The following is a 10,499-nucleotide window of genomic DNA, read 5'->3' on the forward strand; positions in this document are numbered from 1 at the left end:
GTCATCCTGAGACCATAAACTCATGTTACAATGTTTACTGGGAATAAATCAAGAGAGAAGTAGAGTCATTTTCTCATAGACTTCTATAGGACCAGAGGAGTCGCCCCCTGGTGGTCACTGCAGAGAATGCAGGCCTTTTTGAGGCGCTAAAAATGAGATTTCTTGGTAGCATGGAAAGGTCCCTCTGGTCAGAATCGCCATCTTGTGGGTGTGAAGACATTTTTCTCCTTCTGTTATCTTTTGCTGCAAAGTCATGAATCAGCTGCTCAGGATGATTTATTTGGGTTAAATCCACAGTGTCCATTTCTCATACCTTCCAAACGCTCAGGCACTCACTGCAGTGTATTGGAATGCGGAAAAAAAGTACTGTCTCAAAAATGAAGACAAAAGAGCAAAAGCACCATGGGGGAGTAGATCGAATCAATGAATATTTCAATGTGTCAGAGTTATTTTCAGCATGTTTTCTCTGCTCTCCTTTCTCACTTCATTCTTTAGATCTTCATTAGATCGACAGACGCATTGTGTCCCATTTAACTGTTTCCCCGGCGGTGCACATTGTTACCCTGCATTTCTCGCTAAAAATAGCCTGGCAGTAAAACGCCTCCACGAGGCCTCTGCCCACTCCGTTCCACTCCTGGCGATATGAGTTTTCTACGGACAAAGCGCCTTTTTATTCATGAGCAATCATAAATATCACCTTCTCTGGCACATTGAGATGCAAGGCTCTCTAAAACCCCGCCACGGTTTTTGTTTTCTCAGCCTATTTAGAGGTAAATTATCCACAGATGTGCTTTTACTCGCCTTGGTGTAATACCAACCAACAGGTGGATGGTGGCAGGCGATGCAGAACAAAGCAAAGGAGTGAAGTGAATGGAGCAGCAGGAACTGTTGATGATCTCTGGATCAGTTCTCCTTCTCCTAACAAACTGTTCGAGCAAAGTCGTCATCGAGCAAAGGCCTCCGTTCCAGACGTACTGATTCATGGTTTTAATGTATTAATCCAGCCAATAAGTGCGTTAACATTCCTTCCTCACATTGATGCATAAAACATTAATGTCATATGCCCATCGAGCTCTAAATGGTTTTACGTTGTTTGACAGGAAGTCATCATCAACTGGTCTGGCGCCGGGACCCACCATCACCCCTTAATGACAAGCAGTGACCCAAATCGAGGAACATTCTCAACTTCTCAAATTAATTCAAAATCAAGATCATAAGCAGAATTTTTTATTTTATATTCAGGATGTTTAATTATCCTCAAAACCAGAATGGTTTGACCCAACCTGCCACACGCTGCTGAAAACATGGACGGACGAGCCGGCAAAAAAACCACACTCCGCTGCATTAAAAAAGTCCCTTCAAAATAAAATCACAGGATGAATTTTTTTGTGATTTTTTAATTTTTTTTATTCAAATTTGTATTTTCCCAGGCAAAGGCCCGGGACCCACTAGTGGGTACAACTATATCATGTTTAAAAAGTTGTAATTTTCACCGCAGAACCAAGTAGAGAAGGCTACCATTACCTATGTGTTTTTGATAGCGGGTGCTAGCTTAAGGATAGGAGTCTTCTCTTCTCTTGGCGGTTCCATTAATGACGATGTGGTTGAGGTTACAAGGCGGTCGAAGAAACCACCGTTGACTGTTGGAAGGACAAAGACCTTCTCCCGTCGGCGCCTCATAGACCAAACCAAACTGTGGAAATGATTGACTTTGATGTTGGACAGTCATCCAGTCACTTCACCATCCAACACAATGGTCACAAGAATGAAGCTTTTCAGCCGCTTTACCGGGAGCTTCATGTCTCCTGGTAAGGCAAGGATTCCATTAAACCACCGCAACATCACAAAGAGGAAAGTGAACGCCGTCTAGACGGGAGTTACGGGTGAGTTAAGCTGAATAAAATCGCCTCGGTATGATGTTTACTATACAATGACACGGACCCAAACTGAACCGACCGTCCAACAGCTCTCATCATGAGATGGGCTTCACCCCAGTTGAACTCATACTGCTTTTAACACAATGTGGTATTGTGTGGGACACCATTAAGTCTCACTGTGAGTCTCTGGGTTGCTAAAAGACATAAACCTCGCCTAATTCCAACAATCCCTGAAGATAAAGGACTGTAAAAGAATTTTTCAAATTCCTTCGTTCCTGTCGGTGTGGTTTCCCTCTTTCCTCTCGATATCTCCTGGGGAACATTTCCTCACCGTGGAAGTCATCCAGTGCAGTAGAGCGCCTGGGAGGCTCGCTATATCACTACTGCTGCTGTAACTAATTGCAGATAGACTGGCCATTGATTTGCTTCCAGACACAGAGCAGATGTTTGTCTGCAGTTTTAGTAAAAGCAGGCAGTAAATCCAGAAGACTGTATGAGGCTTTTTGTTTTTTGGAGGGGGAAACGAATCCTTTATTCTAGTTTCTGTTGCCACACAGAGGAAGAAACACTTAACTGCTCAAACGTATTTTCTGTGCAATTAGCATCATAAACTGAATGTTTCAGTCACAGTAAAATGAGTAAAAATAAAACCATGCGTTCAATTCCTGGTACAGCAGGTGGTTTGATATGAACATTGTGTATCACAGGAGAAATATCCATAGATCCATTACACAGCCCTGCTTCAAATAACAGCTCTAAACTTTAATCCAGATTTAACCCTTCAACTTGCATATAATTCCGTCTTCAAAACAAACTCCGGGGAGAACGCACCACAAGCCCTGCCTCTCATTCCAAGTGAGATGGAGCTCACTTGGAAACTTGCAAGATAATGCAATGGTATTTCCTGAGGACACACCCTGTGCCCTGGCTTTAATTCACATGAGCTTTTAAGACTTTATTGTGTAATTCATAAACGATGGTGTTAACCACCACACAGCTTTGAATTGAACCCACCATGAATTTACTTATAAACGTGTAAAAGTGGCTATTTCTCCCACTTCGCGCATGCTGGAGAACTTTGAGCTTTATCTGAAGGTGACCGACCTCTGACCTCCCCCGAGGGAAGGCGTGGAGTGTTATTTTACCTTAAAGGGTGTCCTGTAAATGGGAAGAAGGAACTGTTAAAAACACATTGAAGAAATAGATGGAAAAAAGAAAGAAGTAAAAGTGCACCAAAGCCAGCTGGTCATCTGCTGCGCTGGAGCCTGGAGCCAAATACAGTAGATTTAAATCAATGAAGAACTGCAAAGGGAGGACATTAGGACGAGTCCATCGGCAAGTAGAGAGACAGATAACGGGAGGACAGGGAGGGACCAAGGAGGCCGGAGAGGTGGGGAGAAATACGAAAGGACGGCGATGCCCTTCAGAGGACGATCCCTCCATTCAGAAGGATGGGCACGCAACAGAGGAGGACAGGAGAGAGGACGGGAGGGAGGACGGGAGGGAGGACGGGAGGGAGGACGGGAGGGAGGACGGGAGGGAGGACAACACCTCGGGGTGCGATTCCGCCACTGAGTTTAGAGCGAGCGGCCTTGTGAAGAGGGAGCAGGGGGTTCTTTCTACAGACAGATGTTTTTCTGGATCAACTGCAGGAGGAGGGAGGGGTAATAAAGAGCCAAGCTGACGGATAGTGAAGGGGGGGGGGACTCGTTAATGAGAGGACCACACAGATACCGAAAGATGGGGGCTAAGGGAGCGATTCTATAACAACAGACTCTGTTTATCATCATTCTGAGCATCTGTCACCACTGTATTGGCACTTTGAAAAGTTCTGGTATTAAATATGAAGAACACACCCGCAGCTTTTTTCGATTTAGTGTTGCTAGGCAACAGATCAAGCGGATAACCTTAGCTTTAAACAGACCAGCTCGTTGTTAATGGTGCGGAACGAATTCATGGAAGACAATGGACCTGATTTCTGAATTAACGCACGCTGTTTTGTAATTATTTGTGCTTTAGCTCTGGGTATCTATGAGCGCCTTTCCACTGAGAGTTGCTTTTAACTTGAGGTGTTGGTGAGGTGAGGACGCAATCAGCAAGAAAAGACAAGTCGTAAAGTGCAGAGCTGTGATAATAGACTTTAAAAAAAGAAGAGATAGCAGTATGTGCGGCAGTGTGGAGCACGACGTGCATGACTCTGATTGGCCAATGCAGTGGACAGACAGACAGTTCTCCCTCTGGGGAACACGAATGTGTGGGACTTCATACCAGGCCATCCATTATTTGTCGAGACATTTCTCACAAATCCACCAACGTTAACGTCAGAGCGGAGCTGCACAGGAAGCCTGCGGCTCAGAACCCATCCGCAGGGTTCACCCTCCTGGCAACAGGATGGAAATCAGAAGGTATTTCAACGTTACGCCGTCCATCCGTCCATCCGTCCCACCCTCCGTCCTGTCCCCGCCCCTTTCTCCACCGCTCAGGGACCCATCTGTCGAGGTGAGAAGCCCGCTAGTCTGGTGTTAATGGGGTAGGTCAAGTGTTATATTTATTTATGGGCTGGACCCTCCATAAAGAAGGAGTGTGTGCACAGTTGTTGACTCGGAGGGGAGCGTCTTCAAAGTAAGTGATGGTGGTTTTATTAATAAACAAGGTTTTGATTTCTACATATCCATCTATTTTCCACACACAGTCAAGCACACAAATTCCAACAAATTATTTATTTTCATCCTCGAAAAAAAAAAAAAAGCCCCCCTGATACCTGCCAGATGCAGTTAAGCTCAGGTTTACGACCCCCCCACCACCCCTTCACACTGAAGCACTACAGCCACTTAGTTCCTCTTCCTGCCGCGCGGCTTCTTTGGCCCAGCAGGCACTTAAATGACAATAAAACGCTCTTTAATTCAAAAACTCATCTGTATTCCTCTTGTGTTTTGCGGGGCAGGATAATACGAGAAAAATATCGTAACGTGAGTGGGAACTTTGCCCCCCCCCCCCCCTTCGCCTCCCCCCGCCCTGTGAGCTTGTGATGATGTTGTGAAGAAGTTCTCCCGTTCTGGATCCCAATGAACTCACACCCGCTCTGCATGCTGACCCTTGGTTGTTATCTCTCTGCTTTCACCTTTTTACAAACACACACACATCACCACCCCCCCCCCCCCCCCCCGGTGAGTGTGTGCATTTCGTGTCGGAACCTGCAGTAAGTAGTAGGATCCGCCCTGAACATTCCTTATTAATGAGCCCCGAGGCCTTCGGGAGACGCTCACAACACATAATGTATAGATGATAGAGAGGGAGGGGGTGGGGGTGGTGCTATGGAAATAGTAGGTGCGTTAGAGGGGGAGGGCGCTCAGAGACAACTGGAGGGGAGAGATAGAGGAGGGTCGAGGAAGACGCAGAAGACGAGTAAATCCAAACAACTTTTTCTTTTAAAATAGCGGCTGGATTGAAGCCCCCCCCCCCCCCCTCCTCCATAAGGCTTGTATTTCGTCACACCATAAAGGGGATTACAACGGCAGAGTGCAAAAAACAAAACCCCTGCTGAGCAGCACTAACAGGTGTGAAAGGTGCTTGGAGACTAGATGTTGGTCACTTATCCGCTTCCCTTCCGTGGATTTCCGGTGGGATTTGAGCCCAGATGTCGGTGAGAGGTGGACGATCTTTGTTAAGATCATGCCAGTTGTGTCAAATTAAGGGAAACATTTCCTTTACCAACAAAAAAGAATAGAAGCAAAGCCAGTTACCTCAGAGCTGCAACAAGGCAGTTGATTGATTAGGTGTACAGATGTTTTTATTTAAGATATTGAGATCAATTAGAGCTTGTCAGGGGGGGACGTGGTCGAGGGCAAGGAGGGAGGACTCAAACGCAGAGTTGATGAAAAATAAACGGGCTTTAATTGTCAAAAACTCAAAATCAAAATCGCTCCAACCAAAAAAGGGAGGAAGGAGGAGAAAACAAAACAGACAAAAACAGGGACCTGAAGACTTGAAAACACGAAACAGACTTGACTTGACTTACTTGACACATGAACGCTGACATGTAATGACGCCACACAAGACAAGAGACTCACAGGGCTTAAATACTCAAGGGAGGTGCAGGTGATTGGACACAGGTGGAAACGATCAAGCACGGCAGACAATCACAAGGGAAGACAGGACAAGGCAGGAAGTGAAGTTACCCAGGAACACCAGAGACATGAAAACTACAAAATAAGACAGAGCAGACCCAAACCGTGACAGAACCCCCCCCCTCAAGGACCGAATTCCAGACGGTCCTAAAGGGGGGCAGAACCATGAAAATCAGACAAGGGGCGGGAGGGTGGGGACCCGACAGCTATGGTCCGGCGGCCTGCCGGGGCGGCGGCCGGGCGTGGGGTGCTCTGGGGGTCTGCCGGGTCTCAGGGTCTCGGGGGTTCTGCCGGGTCTGCCGGGTCGGCCAGGTTGGCGGCCGGGCCTCAGGGTCTCGGGGGGTCTGCCGGGTCGGCAGCCGGGCCTCAGGGTCTCGGGGGGTCTGCCGGGTCGGCGGCCGGGCCTCAGGGTCTCGGGGGGTCTGCCGGGTCGGCGGCCGGGCCTCAGGGTCTCGGGGGGTCTGCCGGGTCGGCGGCCGGGCCTCAGGGTCTCGGGGAGCGCCGAGCTGTGCGGCTCCGGCGTCGTCGTGGCGCGGGGCGCCGAGCTGTGCGGCTCCGGCGTCGTCGTGGCGCGGGGCGCCGAGCTGTGCGGCTCCGGCGTCGTCGTGGCGCGGGGCGCCGAGCTGTGCGGCTCCGGCGTCGTCGTGGCGCGGGGCGCCGAGCTGTGCGGCTCCGGCGTCGTCGTGGCGTGGGGCGCAGAGATGTGCGGCTCCGGCGTCGTCGTGGCCGGGGGCGCCGACCCAACCCCTGACCCCACCCCCCCTTCAAGGACCGACTTCCAGGCGGTCCCAAGAGGGTGGGAGGGAGGGGTCATGGTCGGGGGCCGTGGGCCGTGGGGACGGGGCTGGAGGGGTCATGGTCGGGGGCCGTGGGGACGGGGCTGGAGACTGGAGTCTTGGGGCCGGAACGGGCGGAGACTGGAGTCTTGGGGCCGGAACGGGCGGAGACTGGAGTCTTGGGGCCGGAACGGGCGGAGACTGGAGTCTTGGGGCCGGAACGGGCGGAGACTGGAGTCTTGGGGCCGGAACGGGCGGAGACTGGAGTCTTGGGGCCGGAACGGGCGGAGACTGGAGTCTTGGGGCCGGAACGGGCGGAGACTGGAGTCTTGGGGCCGGAACGGGCGGAGACTGGAGTCTTGGGGCCGGAACGGGCGGAGACTGGAGTCTTGGGGCCGGAACGGGCGGAGACTGGAGTCTTGGGGCCGGAACGGGCGGAGACTGGAGTCTTGGGGCCGGAACGGGCGGAGACTGGAGTCTGGGGGCCGGAACGGGCGGAGACTGGAGTCTGGGGGCCGGAACGGGCGGAGACTGGAGTCTGGGGGCCGGAACGGGCGTGGGTCTTGGAGCTGGGGGCGTGGGTCTTGGAGCTGGGGGCGTGGGTCTTGGAGCTGGGGGCGTGGGTCTTGGGGCCGGTTCGGGCGGAGACGGGCGTGGTTGGCGCCGTCGCTGCCGCCGAAAGCGGAGGTCCAGGGCGTGGGGGTCGTACCTGGCCTGGAGGCGGGCGGCCAGCTCCAGCACCTATTTCCAGCGTGCGCTGAGGACTGGGGGCTGGACGCTGGCCTCCATCGGCGAGGCCCAACCTGGGTCTGGAGAGCGGCGAGGGCGGTGACCGGGGCGCTGCCTGGAGCCTGCTTTCGAGCCAGGGTTGGCGTTGCGCCGGGCAGCCAGCTGCGTGCCGTGTGGGTCCCCAAACGCCAGGCGAGTTCCCAAAAACGGGTTTCTTGGGTCAAACCCTGCTGAGTCCTTAGGTGGTGGCGTCATTCTGTCAGGGGGGGACGCGGTCGAGGGCAAGGAGGGAGGACTCAAACGCAGAGTTGATGAAAAATAAAAGGGCTTTAATAGTCAAAACTCAAAATCAAAATCGCTCCCACCAAAAAGGGGAGGAAGGAGGAGAAAACAAAACCAACAAACAAAACAGGGACCTGGACTTGAAAAACACAAACCTGACTTACGTGACACATGAACGTTGACATGTAATGACGCCAAACAAGACAAGAGACTCACAGGGCTTAAATACTCAAGGGAGGTGCAGGTGATTGAACACAGGTGGAAACGATCAAGCACGGCAGACAATCACAAGGGAAGACAGGACAAGGCAGGAAGTGAAGTTACCCAGGAACACCAGAGACATGAAAACTACAAAATAAGACAGAGCAGACCCAAACCGTGACAGAGCTCCAACAGCCGCAGATCAACTGTCAAAGCTGCGTTACCATGGTGCTCACACTGTCACCACCTTCGCACCCCAAAGGGTAAGGTTGTCTTGGGGGGGGGGGGGGACAGCTTTGAAAAAGTGTTTGAAGCATATGAACAAGATGTTGAGAAGATAAAGATGAAAGATGAAAGCCAAAGCCACAGATCAAAGTGTAAAAGTGAAATCCACACAGAAGAGCATGACACTGAGGAACAATCGTTTGAAAAGAAACAGCAAAATAAGTTTCAGGATCTACACAGCAAAGATGGAACTCAAGTCCATGATGTGCTTAACGTGCTAATGTTAGCTACAGCCTGCGATATCAGACGCACAATCCTGCTCTGTGATTGGCTAGCCTTAGTTCGAAGGGAGGGACTATTCTACGCGAGAAGTTAGTGACTTGCAGACAAAAGAATAGCGCTTTAAAAGGTCTATACTATTGCCTCTTTTAATGGCGCTTTCAAAACGGGGAAGGCTGAGCCAGCGGATGGCAGCTAACAATGCTAACAATGCTAACAGCGGCAAACGTGGTGACGGAGCTAACTGTGCCATAGTGGGGACCGGGGGGGGGGGGTGCTCCACATTCAGCTCAGCCTCTGCTTGCATAGACAGTTGTTGTTAGTTTCTACATTAATGGCCTCAATACCGTTTATACAGTGCGTTTTGTTCGGTATCGATGAGGATCAGAAGCGAAAATTATTTTCCATTCCTGCAAGGTATCTTTGAATATGGATTGTTCACCTGATCACTTGGTGGGTTATTTGTTTTTTAAATGGTGAAAAAATTAATTAAACAATAAAAGGATGAAGGGCTGGATTGTTCAGTCTGTCTTAGAGGGAAGATACAAAATACACAAATACACTAAACAAAAGTACAGCCAGAGTTCAGATTAAAATCCATACGTCAAGAATGAACAAAAACCAAAGCTGTGTCAGTCAGAAGCAAAGCTCTCAGAGTAAAGACCACTGGTGGGCTGTTATTTGTGGTGACATAAAACAGCTGTAGCCTCGTCAGCATCTCGCACAATATATGATACACAACTATTATTAGTAACAACAAAGAGACGGGAGCTTCCGCTGACATTTCCCTCCGTTGCATCATTTCTGCAGGAGCACCAAAATTGTTCCAATGTAACGAGCATGACGACATCTGGCGCTGTTTGCGGTTCTTTGCAGAACGTAATTCTTTACAGAGCTCCATGAATCACTTGAAGAACACAGAAGCTCGTCTGCTTCCTCTCCACATTGTTCCTTCTCATCCTCTCCCACATCCCTGACAGCTGATTCGTTTCTTCTCCTTGACTCGCGTCTTTGTCCCCTGCTATATTGCTTTTACCACTCTGTCTCTCAGTCTGTTACACCCCCCCCCCGCCCCCCCGCCCCTCCTGTGTCTCTCTTCTCTGTCTGTCATCCGCCCCCGCCTCCCCTCCAAGGAGACGGCATTAACAACAGCAGCAGCTTCAAAGCTTCATTCTTGATAAATGTTTGATTTAACACTGTGTGATAAGGAGGGTAAATAGCCGTGTGCTAAATGTACTAAAGAGGACAGAAGTAACCACTGAATAAACCAGCAAAGACAGGGCAGCCCTTGAAGTCAATTCACTTTGTGCACAGAGACACAAATGGTTCAAGTGATTTTGCTTTGTCACAACATTAAGTTTGGTTTAAGTTTGCGCTGCTGTGGGGGGGGGGGGGGGGGGGGTGTCACACGTCAGGTAATGTGTAAATGTTATGCAGATTTCATTTAAGCAATTGCACCTGATTAGACCTTGAGATTATTGAGATAAATACCGTTTTAAATGGCAGGGTGGCACGTTATGTGCATTATTCATATTCACCGAGCCGTAAATTATGCTAAATGATGCTGAAAATACACATAACTGCTCTGGAATAGGGGTGGGGGGGAGGTGTGGGGTCAAACGAAGGGTTAAGAGGAACTTTTGTCTCATTTTTCCACATCCCCGACGGCCGATTGTAGATTTGTCCATTGTCCCCATGTCCCGGGCCAGCTGAGCCAACTAATCAGTGGCAATCAGGTAACCAATCAGGGCACAGGTACACCAATTATGGAGCGCCGGGGATCTTGGGAGTTCCAATTAGAAGACCTGATTTGGCTCTAATTTAGAGCAGCTGCTCCTGAAGCTCTCCGGATGACAGCTCGTACTCCCCTTTCCAGGACCGAGGCGTCTGCACCTGACACGCGTGCACACACACATACACACACACACACACACACACACACACACACACACACACACACACACACACGCACACAAGGAATGGAATAATAATTGTAACTATTT

The 10,499-nt window shown here is 50.1% G+C and overlaps 1 long non-coding RNA gene across 2 annotated transcripts in view; it reads left to right on the forward strand.

Annotated features, from left to right (window-relative positions):
* LOC134132297 (uncharacterized) overlaps nt 1-10,499 on the forward strand; it is a 33,275-nt gene that overhangs the window by 16,787 nt on the left and 5,989 nt on the right. Inside the window, exons 4-5 of one of the 2 annotated variants that reach the window (XR_009956846.1) lie at nt 825-1,011; nt 1,101-1,883. The exons of the other annotated variant lie outside the window; for it this stretch is intronic. This is a non-coding gene — a long non-coding RNA (uncharacterized LOC134132297). The remainder of the gene's footprint in view (nt 1-824; nt 1,012-1,100; nt 1,884-10,499) is intronic. 2 annotated transcript variants of the gene reach the window in all.

The sequence above is a fragment of the Pungitius pungitius genome, chromosome 8, assembly GCF_949316345.1.
Source record: "Pungitius pungitius chromosome 8, fPunPun2.1, whole genome shotgun sequence".
NCBI lineage: Eukaryota > Metazoa > Chordata > Actinopteri > Perciformes > Gasterosteidae > Pungitius > Pungitius pungitius.